The following is a 16,875-nucleotide window of genomic DNA, read 5'->3' as shown; positions in this document are numbered from 1 at the left end:
TGACCTAAGAAATACAAGTATAGTTCTACTGACCAAGAAGAAGAAAAACCTTGGTCATATTTAAGACCAAAAATTAAGCATATAGGTATATGTATTTAAGCTTACAACATAGAAGGACAATTTTCATATGGCCCTTACCATATGATTCTTTGTATTGTCATTGTTTTAGTCCTCTGGATCCAGGTCTTTCTTACACACCAGGGCTTCTTCACCTTTGCCTTACCAACTGTGCCTAACCCAGTGTGTTACATATAATACTACCAAAAAAAAATGTTTAAGTAAAATCATGATCATCATCATCACTGTTATCATCTTCTTCTTCATCACAAAACTATTGCTTAGGGACGCCTGGGTGGCTCAGTTGGTTAAGCAGCTGCCTTCGGCTCAGGTCATGATCCCAGCGTCCTGGGATCGAGTCCCACATCGGGCTCCTTGCTCAGCAGGGAGCCTGCTTCTCCCTCTGTCTCTGCCTGCCACTCTGTCTGCCTGTGCTCGCTCTCGCTCCCTCTCTCTCTCTGACAAATAAATAAAATCTTTAAAAAAAAAAAAAAACTTTTGCTTACTTTCTAGGTTTTGCCTTTTTTCATTGTTTCCTCTTATACTTGGAACAACAGATAAAATTGACTAATTTATCAGTGCCACAGGACAAACATACCACTGATACTAAAAACATTTCATGGGATGGAGGGGCTTTCTCTTGGTTCTGTGAACTAAGATTGTCTACCTTGCAATGTTATAATTATAATTAGCCTTAGGAAAACCTCAAATTCTCAAATAGGATGAATCAGTGTAAAACCAAAGCTAATAGATGAAAACTCCATCCCAAAGTTCTCATATTCAATACCATCATCTTTCTTTTAGACTAGCTCTGTTGTGGGATACGACTTAGAAGTTAAACATCCCCTCCCTCTTGTCCCACTTGAAGTTTCAAAGCAAACCAAAACACAATAGAAGCCAGTTTTTTATAATAAAGATTTTATTATGCAGGTCTATTGCCTTCATCTATTTTTAAGGAAAGGTTTGGTGTTTTTTGTTTTGTTTTGTTTTGTTTTGTTTTAGTAAAACATCTGAGTACTCATGATGCTACTTTAGTGGAGGGTAAGAATTTTGGGAGGAATAAAAAAATTAACTTGCTTCCAATTCAGAAAGGAAGAGAAGGAAGTGTTTCTAAATGGCCCTATTGTAGAGAAGCACATTAATCTAGATATAAACATTGAGGTGAAGTTAACTAAACTTCGTTTTCTCCTTAAGAATATAAGTTCCTCAAGGACAAGTTCTGTGCTTTACACATCTCTGCATTAACTAACCTATAAAAATGCTTGTAATACTTTGTCTCAAATATACTAAATCACTGAATATTCATTAGTTTATTTCTACATCCCTCCCTTGCCAACTACTTCATCCTAGTTCGCAGCTGGACTTCCTAGGATGTCATAAGGGTACAAACACTCATTCAGCAAATATTTACCAGACATTTCCCAAATGCATGCCACAATGGCTGGCTGAGGAGAGAAGAATATGGGGTACAAAATATGTAAAACACAAAAGTTCTCAGAAAATTTATAGTCTAGTTGAGAAGATAAAAATATAAACAACTATAATACAAGGTAAGAAGAAATGAGAGCCTTAAAAATCTTTTATATAAAATGCTAGCTAGGTTGAAAAATTGTAAAGATGTGTGAGATAAAGACTTCCTAAAGAAGGTGGTAATTATGGGGCACCTGGGTGGCTCAGTGGGTTAAAGCCTCTACCTTTGGCTCAGGTCATGATTGCAGGGTCCTGGGATCGAGCCCACAATCGGGCTCTCTGCTCAGCGGGGAGCTTGCTTCCTCCTCTCTCTCTGTCTGCCTCTCTGCCTACTTGTAATCTCCATCTGTCAAATAAATAAAATCTTTTAAAAAAAGAAGGTGGTAATTAATTTGGAATTTCAATGATTAGGTAGGTATATTCTGAATACATGCAGATAAAGAGAAGGAACATTTCTATTGCCTACCATGTTTCACTGTGCTAGACACATAATGAGTACTATATTTGTTACCTATTTCTGTTATAATAATTTTCCACAAACATACTGCTTTAAAACAATACAAATGTACTATCTTACAGTTCTGGAGGTCAGAAGTTTATAATAGTTCTCACTAGGCTAAAATCAAGGTATCAATGGAAATAATCATTTCCTTGCCTTTTTCAGCTTCTAAAGGTTTCCCACATTCCAGCCTTTTTTCCTCATACTACCTAGTACTCACTCTAGTTTTCTGCCTCCCTCTTATAATCATCCTTGTGATTATCTCAAGCCTAATCCAGGATAGTCTCCTCATTTCAAGATCCTTAACTTAATCACATCTGTAAAGTTCTTTTTGTTGTATAAAGTAACATATTCATAGAATCCAGAAATTAGGATGTGGACATCTTTGTAGCTTACCACAAGTACATAATTCAGTATTTGGTTACTGATTTTCATGCCTTCAAATATTTCATCTTATAGTCACAAATTTAGGGAATTTGGACTTTTGTTAGCTTTATTGATGCATATTTGAAAAAAATTGTGATATACATAAAGTACTAGAGTGTCCAAGATGGTGATGTTGAACATCATGAACTCACCTTCATGAACACACTAAATCTATATCTATTTATAGAGTGATTCCTCCCAAAGAACTGAGGGCTGACTAAACAGCTTCTGAATAACAAAAGACAGACAAAAGAAAGATCACACAGAGAACTGCAAGAGAGACAGAGACACTTGGTAAGCAAAGGAATATTTATCCCCCAGTGCTGCAAACTGCAATGGAGAGGGATAGTACTGAGGGACTAGGAACAGATTTGTCTGCCCTGGGGCACACACATACAAAAAAGTCACAACTTAAAAGGACAACTAGAAAATAAAAGAACCAGCCCTAAAATTATACAAAATGGTAGAGGAGCTCCTAGAACTCTCTCCAAGTTGGAGGGGTTAGGGAGGCCATGGTTTATGTTCCCTCTCTACCTTGATAACAGAGATGGGGACAAGGTCCAGATGCCATAACTGGCCTGTTGCCTCAGTAAGCCCTGAGGATGCTATACCATACCAGTCCCAGATGCCTAGGGTACAGAAGAAAATTCATCATTTAAAAGAAAAACTAGAATTTAAAGTATTCAGCCCTAAAATTCTGCCAAATGGTGGAAGAGATGCTGGCACTGTCTCTGCATCAAAGAACATGGTGAACACCATGATTTACACTTCCCTTCCACATTGATTGTATGGCTGGGAGCAGGGTCCAGGCACCCTAGATGGCCTACTGTCCCTGATATTCCTGTGCCCCTAGTCCACATCAACTCCAGCAATCCCATCAAGTCAGCCCCAGCATAGTGTACACCAGGATGGACACCCCTGATCAGCACGCACTACAGATCCAGCTATCTCACAAAGATGACACAGGCACAAAGCACCCCAGAAAAGTTCAGGCCTGTACCACTTCAGCTCCAGATTACTTGCCAGAGCAATGTCAAGTAATTACTTGCTCTGGCAAGTAATCTGGAGCTCAGAGCAATCAACAGTTCAGAGCACCCCAGGACCACCTGAACCACACCCACTTCAGCTCCAGAAAACTCACCAGGACACTCTATACATGAAACACACAGAACCTTCCAGCCAAAGCTCACCTCAGCTTCAGAAATTCTCCCAGGGTTCCCTTTATATGGAGTGTCTTGTAATATCTGCACTTGCATCCACTGGTTTCAGGTGTCCTACCATGGTACACTCAGCATGGATATCCTCAGCACTACCCGGACCTATGCCAACATCAGCTTCAGGGGTCCTACTAGGTTGCCCTCTGCAAAGAGATCCCTAGGACCACTCCAGCCTGTGCCCACTTCAGCTTCAGTTGTAAAGCACCCTCTATGCAGAGAGCCCCAGGAAACCCCTGGATTGCACCCACTTCAGCAGCCTTGCCAAGGCACCCTCATCATGGGGAGACTCATGACTTCTCTAACCCATGCCCACTTCAGCTCCAATCCTCCTCCCAGGATGAAGTGTCCCATGAACCCCATGCCACACCAGCCACAGCACCAGCAATCCAGCCAAAGACACCAGACACACTAGTACACAAGAAATAAGACACACAAAAGTCCATTCCTTCAAGTTTAAAAGCAGCTGCTCCAAGTAATTCACAGAAACAAAGAAAGTCAAGCAAAATGAACAAAGGAATATGCTGCAAATTAAAGAACAAACACGCAAAAAAACTAAGAAGAGAACTAAATGAAATGGAGACAAGCAATCTACTTGACAAAGAGTTCATACTAATTGTCATTAAGATGCTCACCAGACATGAGATAAGAGTGGATTAACTCAGTAAGAACTTCAACAGAAAGATAAAAAATATATATTAAAAAAAACCAATCAGAGTTGAAGAATACAATAACTGAAATGAAAAAGTACTCTGGAGGAATCAACAGTAGATCAGATGAGGTAGAAGAACATATCAGCAATCTGGAAAACATGGAAAGTACCCAGAATGAGCAGCAAAAAGAAAAAATATTTTTTTAAAATAAGGATATGTTAAAGGATTTCATGAGTGTATCGAAATAAACATTTACATTATAGGGGTTCAAGAAGGAGAAGAGAGAGAAAAAAAGGGCAGGACATTTATTTGAAGAAATAATACCTTAGCTAAAATCTTTCCTAACCTGGGGACAGAAAGAGATATCAAGGCTCAGGAAGCACAGAGTTCTAAACAAGATGAACCTATGGAGACCAACACCATAATACATAAAAATTAAAATGTCAAAGATTAAAGATACAGAGAGAATTTTAAAAGCAGAGAGAAAAACAACTAGTTACATACAAGAGAAACCTCATGAGGTTGTGTTTATTTTTCAGCAGAAACTTTGCTTGCCAGAACAGAGCTGTATAATGTGCTCAAAATACTGAAAGGAAAAAAAACCTACAACCAAAAATACTCTACCTAGCAAGGATACCATTCATAATTGAAGGACAGATAAGGAGCTGTCCAGGCAAACACAAGTTAAAGGAGTTCATTACCATGAAATCAATCTTACAAGAAATGTCAAAGGAACTTCATTAAGTGGAAAAGAAAAGGAAATAATTAGATATAAGAAAATTATGAATAAAAAGATGTAAAATATGGCAACATATACGTAAAACATGGAGGGGATTTAAAAAGAAGCTCTTTTAGAATGGGTTTGAATTTAAGTGACCATCAGCTTAATATTGACTATGATATACTTATTATACATATTATATATGAACCTCACAGTAACCACAAACACAAAGTGATAAAAGATACAGATATAGTCAAAATAAGGGTCATAGGTACCCCAATGTCCATAGCAACAATATCCAAAATCGCCAAAATTTGGAAAGAGCCAAGATGCCCTTCAACAGAGGAATGGATCAAGAAGATGTGGTCCATATATAAAATGTAAAATTATGCCTCCATAGGAAAGGATGAATACCCAACATTTTATCAACATGTGTGGGACTGGAGGAGATTATGCTGAGTGAAATAAGTCAAGCAGAGAACATCAATTATCATACAGTTTCACTTACTTGTGGAGCATAAGGAAAAGCATAGAGAACAATAGAAGGAAAGGAAAAGTGAATTGGGGTAAATCGAAGGGGAAGAAGCATGAGAGACTGTGGACTCAGAAAAAAACTGAGGGTTTTGGAGGGGAGGGGGTAGAGGAATGGGTGAGACTGGTGGTGAATATTAAGAAGGGTACATATTGCATGGAGCACTGGCTGTGGTGCATAAACAGTGAATCTTGGAACACTGAAAAAATTAAAATTTTAAAAAATAAAAAATAAATAAATTTTAAAAGATACACATAAAATAAAGAAAAAGTGAAGCATAACACTAAGAAATCATCAGCTGCAAAGAAAGAGAGCAAGAGATAAAGAAAGGAACAAAGAACTGCAAAAACAACCAGAATACTATTATCAAGTGGTAATAAGTACATACCTACCAATAATTACTTAAAGTGCCAATGGTCTAAATATTCCACTCAAAAGATATACAGTGGTAGAATGGATTTTAAAAAATCTATATGCAGCTTGGGGCGCCTGGGTGGCTCAGTGGGTTAAAGCCTCTGCCTTCGGCTCAGGTCATGATTCCAGGGTCCTGGGATCGAGCCCAACATCAGGCTCTCTGAACGCCAGGGAGCCTGCTTCCCTTCCTCTCTCTCTGCCTGCCTCTATGCCTGCCTGTGATCTCTGTCTGTCAAATAAATAAATAAAAATATCTTAAAAGAAAAAAATCTATATGCTGCTTAAAATAGACTAACTTTAGTCCTAAAGACACATACAGAATGAAAGTGAAAGGATAGAAAAAGATACTCCATGCAAATGGATGTTAAAAAAGGCTGGGGTGGCTTTGGTGAGTGCTGTGGGGTGTGTGGACCTGGCGATTCACGGACCTGTACCCCTGAGGATAAAAAATTAAAAAAATTAAAAAATTAAAAAAAAAAAAAGGCTGGGGTAGCAATACTTATATCAGACCAAAAAAAAAAAAAAATACTAAAAGAAAACTAAAGACAAAAGGCATTACATAATGACAAAGGAATGAATACAACAGAAAGATATAACAATTGTATGTATCTATGTATTCAACATTGAAACACCTAGATACATAAAGCAAATATTAACAAACATAAAAGGAAATTTGACAACCATACAATAATAATAGGGGACTTTAACACCACACCTACATCAATGGATAGAATATCTGGCAGAAAATCAATAAGGAGAGTGTCCTTGAATGACATATTAGGCCTGATGGACTTAACAGATGTACACAGAACATTACAACCAAAAACACCAACATACAGTTTTTTCAAGTGCACATGGAATATTCTCCAGTATAAATTACACCAAATGCCAATAAATTTAAGATTAAAATAATATCATGCATCTTTTCAACCACAATGATATGAAACTACAAATCAATCACAAAACAAAACTGTAAAAGACACAAACATGTGGAGGCTAAATAGACACTAAAAATACAGAAAAGATCAATGAAACCAAGAGATGATTCCTTAAAAGATAAGAAAAACTGATAAATGCCCAGGTTTATCAGAACAGACAGAAACAGAGAGACAGAGAGAGGATTCAAATAAATAAAATCAAAAACAAAAAAGGAGAAGTAACAACTGAAACTTTAGAAACACAAAGGATGATAAGAGTCTACTATGAAAAATTATATGCCAGCAAATTGGACAACCTAGAAGACATCAATCTTTTCTATATTTTTAGTGTCTATTTCATTGATATCAACTCTAATCTTTATTATTTCTTTTTTTAATTAAATTTATTTATTTTCAGCATAACAGTATTCATTATTTTTTCACCACACCCAGTGCTCCATGCAATCCGTGCCCTCTATAATACCCACCACCTGGTACCCCAACCTCCCACCCCCCCCGCCACTTCAAACCCCTCAGATTGTTTTTCAGAGTCCATAGTCTCTCATGATTCACCTCCCCTTCCAATCTACCCCAACTCCCTTCTCCTAACTCCGCATGTCCTCCATGCTATTTTTTATGGTCCACAAATAAGTGAAACCATATGATAATTGACTCTCTCTGCTTGACTTATTTCACTCAGCATAATCTCTTCCAGTCCTGCCCATGTTGCTACAAAAGTTGGGTATTCGTCCTTTCTGATGGAGGCATAATACTCCATAGTGTATATGGACCACATCTTAATTTCAAATAACCTTGGGCTTTGATTTTCTTCTTTGTTTAGTTCCTTTAGGTGTACAATTAAATTGTTCATTGGAGATTTTTCTTGTTTCTGGAGGTAAGCATGAATTGCTATAAATTCTCTTAGAAGTGTTTTTATTGCATCCCAAAGATTTTGGACCAGGGTGCTTTCATTTTAATTTACCTCCTTGTAGTTTTAAAATTTCTTTTTTGATTTTGTAATTGACTCATTGATTGTTTAGCCTCCACATTTTCGTGTCTGCCCCACTGAAGGTAGTCACTCCAGTGGATAAATGGGAGGTAGAGCCCTCGCTGGGACAGTGTGGTCCCAGGACCTCAGGGTCACAGAAAGACTGAGGGTGCCTGAATGGTATCAGAGCAGGGAAGCTAGCCACCAAGACAGAGCAAAAGAATGGGATCTCAGCTCAAGGTTGCCATAAACCATGGTCCCCAGCACAGTCAGGCCACTGCTCTTCAAGCAGGGACCCCACAGTTGGCAGATCCAGGTAGACTCCCCACCTTACTTCAAAAGGAGAAGTGGCATGGGAGCATGCTTCAGGAAGCTGCTGGGTTTGGAAACTCCAAATGAGTTATGTGCCAGAGATAAAAATTCTCAAGTCACAGGCTGAGTGAGCAATGAGTGCACCTGGAGACCAGGAAGACAGGAGTTTTTCTGTTTTTCTGTGAGGGCTCACTGAGGAGAGCAGCCCCAAGCTCTCAGCTCCTCCATGTCATAGACTGGGAGGCTGTCATTTTGATTCTCATCCTCCAAAGCTATATGGAAAGCTTTCAGGGAACAAAAGCTACTGATAACAAACCCAGGCAGATTACTTAGCCTGGGACCTTGGCAAGGGTGAGGCAATTCCACCTCAGGCAAAGACACTTGAGAATCACTGCAACAGGCTCATCCCCAAGAAGATCATCAAGAACATCGAGACAAGACCAAGTTTACCTACCAATGAGAACTGCAAAACTCCAGCACTAGGAGACTACAGCACATGGAATTAAAGACTTTTCCCTCATGATTCTTTAGTCTTCCAAATCAAATTTTTTAAATTTTCTTTATTTTTTCTTTTTTAATTGTTCTTCTTTCCTATTTTAACCAATGTCTTATCAACATTATTTAAAATATTTTTTTAAATTTTCCTTTATATAGTCATATTCTATCCCTTAAGTGTATTTAACCATAGATAGAGAGATATAGATATAGGTATAGGTATATACACATTTTTTCCTTAATTAAACTTTATTTATTTAAATTTTAAAATTTATTAAATTTTAGGATACACTTTCTTCTAACTGACCAAAGTATACCCTAAAACCAAGGTATGGCTTTGTTCTGGTCTCCTGCCTGATCACATTCTCTCCATATTCTTTTATTTATTTTCTTTCTATTTTCAACCAACTTCTTATCAATTTCTTTTTTATTTTTTTATTTTATTTTCTACATTTTATTTTCTAATTTTATTTTATTTTCTGTTTCATCATTCCAAGATTCATTGTTTATGCACCATACCCAGTGCTCCATGCAATACATGCCCTCCTTAATACCTACCACCAGGCTCACCCAAGGCCTCCCACCATTCCTCTCCAAAAAACCTCAGTTTGTTTCTGAATCTCTCATGATATGTCTCACCACTCGATTTCCTGCAACTCACTTCTCATCTCTATCTCCCAATGTCCTCTGTGTTATTCCTTATGCTCCACGAGTGAAACCATATGATAATTGCCTCTCTCTGCTTGACTTATTTCACTCAGCATAATCTCTTCCAGGCACGTCCATGTTGACACAGAAGTTGGGTATTCATCCCTTCTGATGGAGGCATAATATTCCATAGTATATATGGACCATATCTTCTTTATTGATTCATCTATTGAAGGGAATCTTGGCTCTTTCCACAGTTTGGATACTGTGGCCATTGGTACTGTAAACAGAGTACAGATGGCCCTTCTTTTCACTACATCTGTATCTTTGGGGTAAATACCCAGTAGTGCAATTGTAGGGTCATAGGGAAGTTCTATTTTTATTTTCTTAAGGAATCTCCACACTGTTTTCCAAAGTGGCTGCACCAACTTGCATTCCCACCAACAGCATAAGAGGGTTCCCCTTTCTCCACATCCTCTCCAACACTTGCTGTTACTGTCTTGTTGATTTTGGCCATTCTAACTGGTGTAAGGTGGTATCTCAATGTGGTTTTGATTTGAATCTCCCTGATGGCTAAAAAAGTGATGAACACTTTTTCATGTGTCTGTTAGCCATTTGTATGCCTTCTTTGGAGAAATGTCTGTTCATGTCTTCTGCCCATTTTGTGATGTGATTATCTGTTTTCTGTGTGTTGAGTTTGAAGAGTTCTTCATAGATCTTTGATATCAGCCCTTTGTCTTTACTGTCACTTGCAAACATCTTCTCCCATTCCATGGATTGCCTCTTTGTTTCGTTGATTCTTTCCTTTGCTGTGCAGAAGCTTTGATGTTGGTAAAGTCCCAAAAGTTCATTTTCGCTTTTGTTTCCTTTGCCTTTGGAGATATGTCTTGAAAGAAGTTGTTGTGGCTGATATTGATGAGGTTATTGCCTATGTTCTCCTCTAGGATATCGGTAGATTCCTGCCTCACATTGAGGTCTTTTATCCATTTCAAGTTTATCTTTGTATATGGTTTAAGAGAATGGTCGAGTCTCATTCTTCTACACATAGCTGTCCAATTTTTCCAGCACCATTTATTAAAGAGACGGCCTATTTCCCACTGTATATTTTTTCCTGCTTTGTCAAAGATTATTTGATCAGAGAGTTGAGGGTCCATATATGGGTTCTCTACTCTTTTCCACTGGTCTGTGTGTCTGTTTTTGTGCCAGTACCATGCTGTCTTGGTGGTCACAGCCTTGTAGTAAAGCTTGAAGTCAGGCAACATGATGACCCCAGTTTTATTTTTCTTTTTCAATATTTCCTTAGGGCTTCAGGGTCTCTTCTGACTCCATACAAATTTTAGGAGTGTTTGCTCCAGCTCTTTAAAAATTGCTGGTGGAATTTCGATCGGGATGGCACTGAAAGTATAGATGGCTCTAGACAGTATAGACATTTTAACAGTGTTTATTCTTCTGATCCATGAGCATGAAATGTTCTTCCATCTTTTTGTGTCTTCTTCAATTTCTCTCATGAGTATTCTGTAGTTCCTCGAGTACAGATCCTTTACCTCCTTGGTTAGGTTTATTCCCAGGTATCTTATTATTCTTGGTGCCATAGTAAATGGAATCAATTCTCTAATTTCCCTTTCTGTATATTCATTGTCAGTTTAAGAAAGAAACTGATTTCTGTACACTGATTTTGTATCCTGCCACATTACTGAATTGCTGTATGAGTTCTAGTAGCTTGGGGGTGGAGTCTTTTGGGTTTTCCATATAAAGTACCATGTGACCTGCAAAGAGAGAGAGTTTGACTTTTTTTTAATTAATTTATTTATTTTCAGCCTAACAGTATTCATTGTTTTTGCACCACACCCAGTGCTCCATGCAATCCGTGCCCTCTCTAATACCCACCACCTGGTTCCCCCAATCTCCTATCCTTAACCACTTCAAACCCCTCAGATTGTTTTTCAGAGTCCATAGTCTCTCATGGTTCACCTCCCCTTCCAATTTCCTCCAACTCCCTTCTCCTAACTCCCCTTGTCCTCCATGCTGTTTGTTATGGTCCACAAATAAGTGAAACCATATGATAATTGACTTCTTTTTTGCCAAATTGAATACCTTTTCTTTTTGTTGTCTGATTGCTGTTGCTAGGACTTCCAGGACTATGTTGTTGAACAACAATGGTGAGAGACCGTCAGCTTTTCCCCATTGAGAATGCTATTTGCTGTGGGTTTCTCATAGATAGATTTTGTGAAGTCGAAAAATGTTCCCTCTATCCCTATAGTCTGAAGGGTTTTAATGAGGAAAGGATAATATATCTTGTCAAATGCTTTTTCAGCATCAACTGGGAGGACCATGTGTTTCTTCTCTCTTCTCTTATTAATTTGTTCTATCACATTTATTGATTTTCAAATGTTGGGCCACCCTTGCATCTCAGGGATAAATCCCACCTGGTCATGGTGGATAAACTTTTAATGTACTGTTGGACCCTATTATCTAGGATCTTGTTGAGAATCTTGGCACCCATATTCATCAGGGATATTGTCTGAAATCATCCTTTTTGATGGGGTCTTTGCCTGCATTGGGGATCAGGATAACACTTTCTTCAGATAAAGGGTCTGGAAGTTTTCCTTCTGTTTCTATTTTTTGAAACAGCTTTGGGAGAATAGGATTTATTTCTACTTGTTTGTTCTTTGAATGTTTGGTAGAATTCTCCAGGGAATCAAGCAGGTCCTGGGCTCTTATTTTTTGGGAGATTTATGATCACTGCTTCAACCTCATTACTAGATATAGGTCTATTCAGTTGTCAATTTCTTCCTATTCAGTTCTGGAAGTTACAGGTTTCCAGGAATGCATCCATTTCACCTAAGTTACTTAACTTATTTTCATATAACTGTAAATAATAATTTCTGATGATTGTTTCATTTCCTTGCTGTTCATCGTGATCTCTCCCCTTTCATTCATAATTTTATTAATTTGGGTCCTCTGTCTTTTCTTTTAAACTAGTTTGGCCAGTTGTTTACTGATCTTATTGATTCTTTCAAAGAACCAGTTTCTAGTTTTGCTGATGTGTTTTACTGTATCTCTAGATTCTATTTCATTGATCTATGCTCTAATCTTGATTATGACTATTTTGATTAATAGTTGTCTTATGTAGATGGTTGCTTCCATATTAAGGGCATAATTATTGGGAATTGTTAGATCTTTTTGGTGGGTAGACCTTTAAGAATGATGTAGTGTCCTTCTTTATCTCTGACTACAGTCTTTAGTTTAAAATGTAATTTATCTGATATGAGAATAACTAACCCAGCTTTCTTTTGAGGCCCATTGGCATGAAAAATGCTTCTACATTCCTTCACTTTCAGTCTGGATGTATCATTACGTACCAAATGGGTCTCTTGTAGATAGCATATGGACAGATCCTGTTGTTTTATCTAATCTGCAACTCTGTGGTATTTTATGGGAGTGTTTACACAATTCACGTTGAGAGTGATTATTTAAAGATACATTTTTGGGGGGCACATGGGTGGCTCAGTGGGTTAAGGCCTTTGCCTTCAGCTCAGGTCATGATCCCAGCATCCTGGGATCGAGCCCTGCATCAGGCTCTCTGCTCAGCAGGGAGCCTGCTTCCTCCTCTCTCTATCTCTCTGCCTACTTGTGATCTCTGTCAAATAAATAAATAAAATTTACAAAAAAAGAAAAATACATTTTTAATGATATCATGTTGCCTGTGAAGTCCTTGTTTCTATAGATTGTTTGTGTAAGTTTCTGTTCTATATCACTCTTGGATTCTTTCATCTTTTATAGAATCCCCTTAATATTTCTTGTAGTGCCAGTTTGGTGGTCATATACTCTTTTAAACCTTGCCAGTCTTAGAAGCTCTTTCTCCAAACATTTTGAATGTCAGCCTTTCTGGATAAAGTATTCGTGGCTGCATGCTCTTCTCATCCAGTGCTCTGAATATGTCTTTCCAGCCCTTTCTTGACTTGCCAGGTTTCTGTGGACAGGTCTGACATTATTCTGATGGACCTTCCTCTGTACTTAAAGAATCTCTTCCCCCTAGCTCACCTCAGAAGCTCTTGTCTAAAGTTAGGATTCATCAGTTTCACAATCAAGTGCCTTGATGTCTTTCTAGATTTGTTCATTTTGGGGGTGTCCTTTCTGCCTATAGGACACAAACGCTGGTTCCATTCCCCAGATTGGGGAAGTTTTCATCCAGAATTTTTCAGCTATATCTTCTAGTCTTCTCTCTTTCTCCACCCCCTCAGAGATCCCAATAATTCTGACATAGGAATGTTTCATGGCATCAATTATTTCTCTGATTCTGTTTTCATGGCTTCTAAGCTGTTTCTTCCATGACTCCTCCTGATCCTTTTTCTCTATCAGTTTGTCATCTAGATCACTAATTCTATCTTCTGCCTCAGTTACCCTAGCTGTTAGAGAATTTAGATTGGATTGGCTCTCATTGGTAGCTTTTTTAACCTCTTCCTGGGCAGCTCTCACTTCTGCCCTTAGAGATTCTATGTTGTCACTAATGGTTGTCTTGAACCTAGCCATTGCCTGGATATCTGTTACCCTGAATTCCCTGTCCAACATATGGTTTATGTCCATATCCAATAGTTCTGATGGAGAGGGCACAGTTTCTAAATTTTTCCTCTGTTGGGTGTTCCTCCTCCTAGTCATTTTGGTGAGAGATGTTTGAGGGGATGTGTAGCTGAATATATCAACCATGGTCCAGGCAAGGTGCACCCTGGAACACTTCAGAGCAATCAGAAGTTGCCCAAAAAGAAAGAAAAAAAGAAAAAAAAGAGGGGGGGGAGGGAGAGAGAGAGAGAGAGAGGGAAACAAAAAGAGAACCCAGCCAGAATGAGCCCTAAAAGTAATATTTATAAGGCATATAAACAAAAATGGACAAAAAAAGTAAATGACAAGAAAAAAATAGAACCCAGCCAAGATGAATCCCAAGGATAAGATTTATATAATACCAGAATAAAAACAAATACACAGAAACATTGACAGAAGAAAAAGATGGGGGGGTTGTTATAAGTTCTCAATGTGAGTGAGCAAGGTTACTTTGATTCTTCTTTGATTCTTCCTGAATGTATCTTCATATCTTTTTTAAAGGACTCAACTTTCCAAAGATAAAGGGAGATTTACAACTGGTTTTTATATAGGGGTAGTATTTATTAGGGAAACAGGATTAACTTGAAGCTTATATCTATATGTTTTATATCTATATATTTTTGTTCTTTGGTGGCTTTATGAAGCTTTTTGGAGGTTTAGTGGAAAGCAATTTGCACCCAGACCTCCACCTCAGAGAGAAGCCTCAATGTGCTCTCCTCTGGGTGGTAGAGAACACAAGGACTCCCCCTCTGCAAACTCTGCTAAACACTGCAACCTCCTACAGGTGGTGTACATCCCCAGCCACCATCTCAAAGGCCCCAAAGTGCCCACTTTTCTCTGCACCCCCACGCCACTAAAACCGTGAGTGATATTGGTCCTGGGATCCCACCTCCAGTGACTGCTTTTGCCAGGACTGCTCTCTGGAGTCCCAACAACAGTGCAGGTTTCAGAAGGCTGCCACTCCTGAGGGATCCTGAGCAGAGATTGGGCTGAGTTCCATTAGGCACCAGCTGGGAATGTCCAGACCCTTGGCCAGTCTCCTCTTACTAGCACCCACACCGAACTCTCTGAGGTGTGGTTGGGAAGTGAGGTCAGACCCTGGTTGTGATGTGTGTGCACAGTGCAAAAGCTGTGGTTCTAGAGAGTGCCAGCTGACACCCACACCAGACTCCCTCATGCACAGACGAGAATGCCCACAGCCAAGCTGTGGTACAAGCAGTGCAACACTGGAGGATCAGGCACGAGGAACAGGAGGCTCTGCTTCACTCTCTCTGGCATGGGTGTTCACCAGTGGTGGCCATCCTGGGTCCGTGGGCTTAGGCCCATGCCCATAACCACCCAATTCCACCAGTTGCCCGATATTTTACTCTTTTTCAGTGCTTTTAACCAGACTCCAAGTTAATGCTGGTCCCCAAACACAAAGCATATTTTTATTGTAGTATTACTTTCCAGTGGGTTGCTTCTGGTGGCACCCTCCCCCTTATGTTTATCCTCCAATATCAGTCTGAGCTTTGCCACTCTGTATTACCTCTCCAGTGATGTCTTCTGCCCCTGTAGAGATCCAGAAGTGTATAATCCTACATCTCAGGCTGATATCCTGGGTGTTCAGAGTGTTCTGGTAGATATTTAGCTCACTTTCGGGGACCGGTTGAAATAGGGTCTCCTACTTCTCTGCCATCTTGCCAGTCACCCTCAATTCCTTTTTTAAAATCTTTTTGATTTTCATCTTTACAGTCATATTCCATCCCATCGTTGTATTTACCCTTATTTTAGCATATAAAAAAATTTTCTTCCTTTAAAATTTTGGGAGGAATTTTCTTCTAACAGATCAAAACACATCCAAAATCAAGTGTGTGGCCCTGCTCTGTTCAACAGCCTGAACATACTCATTTATTTTTTCCTTTCATTTCCCCCCTGACATGGGTCTCTTCTGATTCATTTAGTGTATTTTTTCTGGAGTCATTGTTACCCTTTTAGCATTTTGTTCTCTTATTCATCTATTCTTTCTGTACAGAATGACAAAATGGAAAAACCTCAAAATAAAGAAAAAGAGGCAGTACTGACTGCTAAGATCCTAATAAATATGGACATTAAGAAGATATCAGAACTGGAGTTTAGAATGACAGTTATAAAGATGCTATCTGGGATTGAAAAAGCATAGAAGATACTAGAGAATCCCTTTCTGTAGAAATGAAAGAATTAAAATCTAAACAAGTTGAACTAAAAAAGGCTATTAATGAGGTGAAATAAAAAAAATGGAGGCTCTTACTACTAGGATAAATGAGGCAGAAGAGAAAATCAGTGATATAGAAAACCAAATGATGGAGAGTAAAGAAGTTGAGAAAAAGAGAGATAAACAACTACTGGAACATGAGGGAAGAATTCGAGAGATAAGGAATACCATAAGATGAAACAATATTAGAATAATGGGATCCCAGAAGAAGAAGAAATAAAGAGAACAGTGTGGAGATTCCTCGAGAAATTAAAAATAGAGCTTCCCTATGACCCTGCCATTGCACTCCTGGGTATTTACCCCAAGGATACAGATGTCGTGAAAAGAAGGGCCATCTGTACCCCAATGTTTATAGCAGCAATGGCCATGGTCGCCAAACTATGGAAAGAACCAAGATGCCCTTCAACGGACGAATGGATAAGGAAGATGTGGTCCATATACACTATGGAGTATTATGCCTCCATCAGAAAGGACAAATACCCAACTTTTGTAGCAACATGGACGGGACTGGAAGAGATTATGTTGAGTGAAATAAGTCAAGCAGAGAGAGTCAATTATCATATGGTTTCACTTATTTGTGGAGCACAACAAATATCATGGAGGACAAGGGGTGTTAGAGAGGAGAAGGGAGTTGGGGTAAATTGGAAGGAGAGGTGAATCATGAGAGACTATGGACTCTGAAAAACAATCTGAGGGG

The sequence above is a fragment of the Mustela nigripes genome, chromosome X (assembly GCF_022355385.1).
Source record: "Mustela nigripes isolate SB6536 chromosome X, MUSNIG.SB6536, whole genome shotgun sequence".
Classification (NCBI taxonomy): Eukaryota; Metazoa; Chordata; class Mammalia; order Carnivora; family Mustelidae; genus Mustela; species Mustela nigripes.
The sequence above is the reverse complement of the archived record's forward strand: the minus strand, read 5'-3'. Positions refer to the sequence as shown.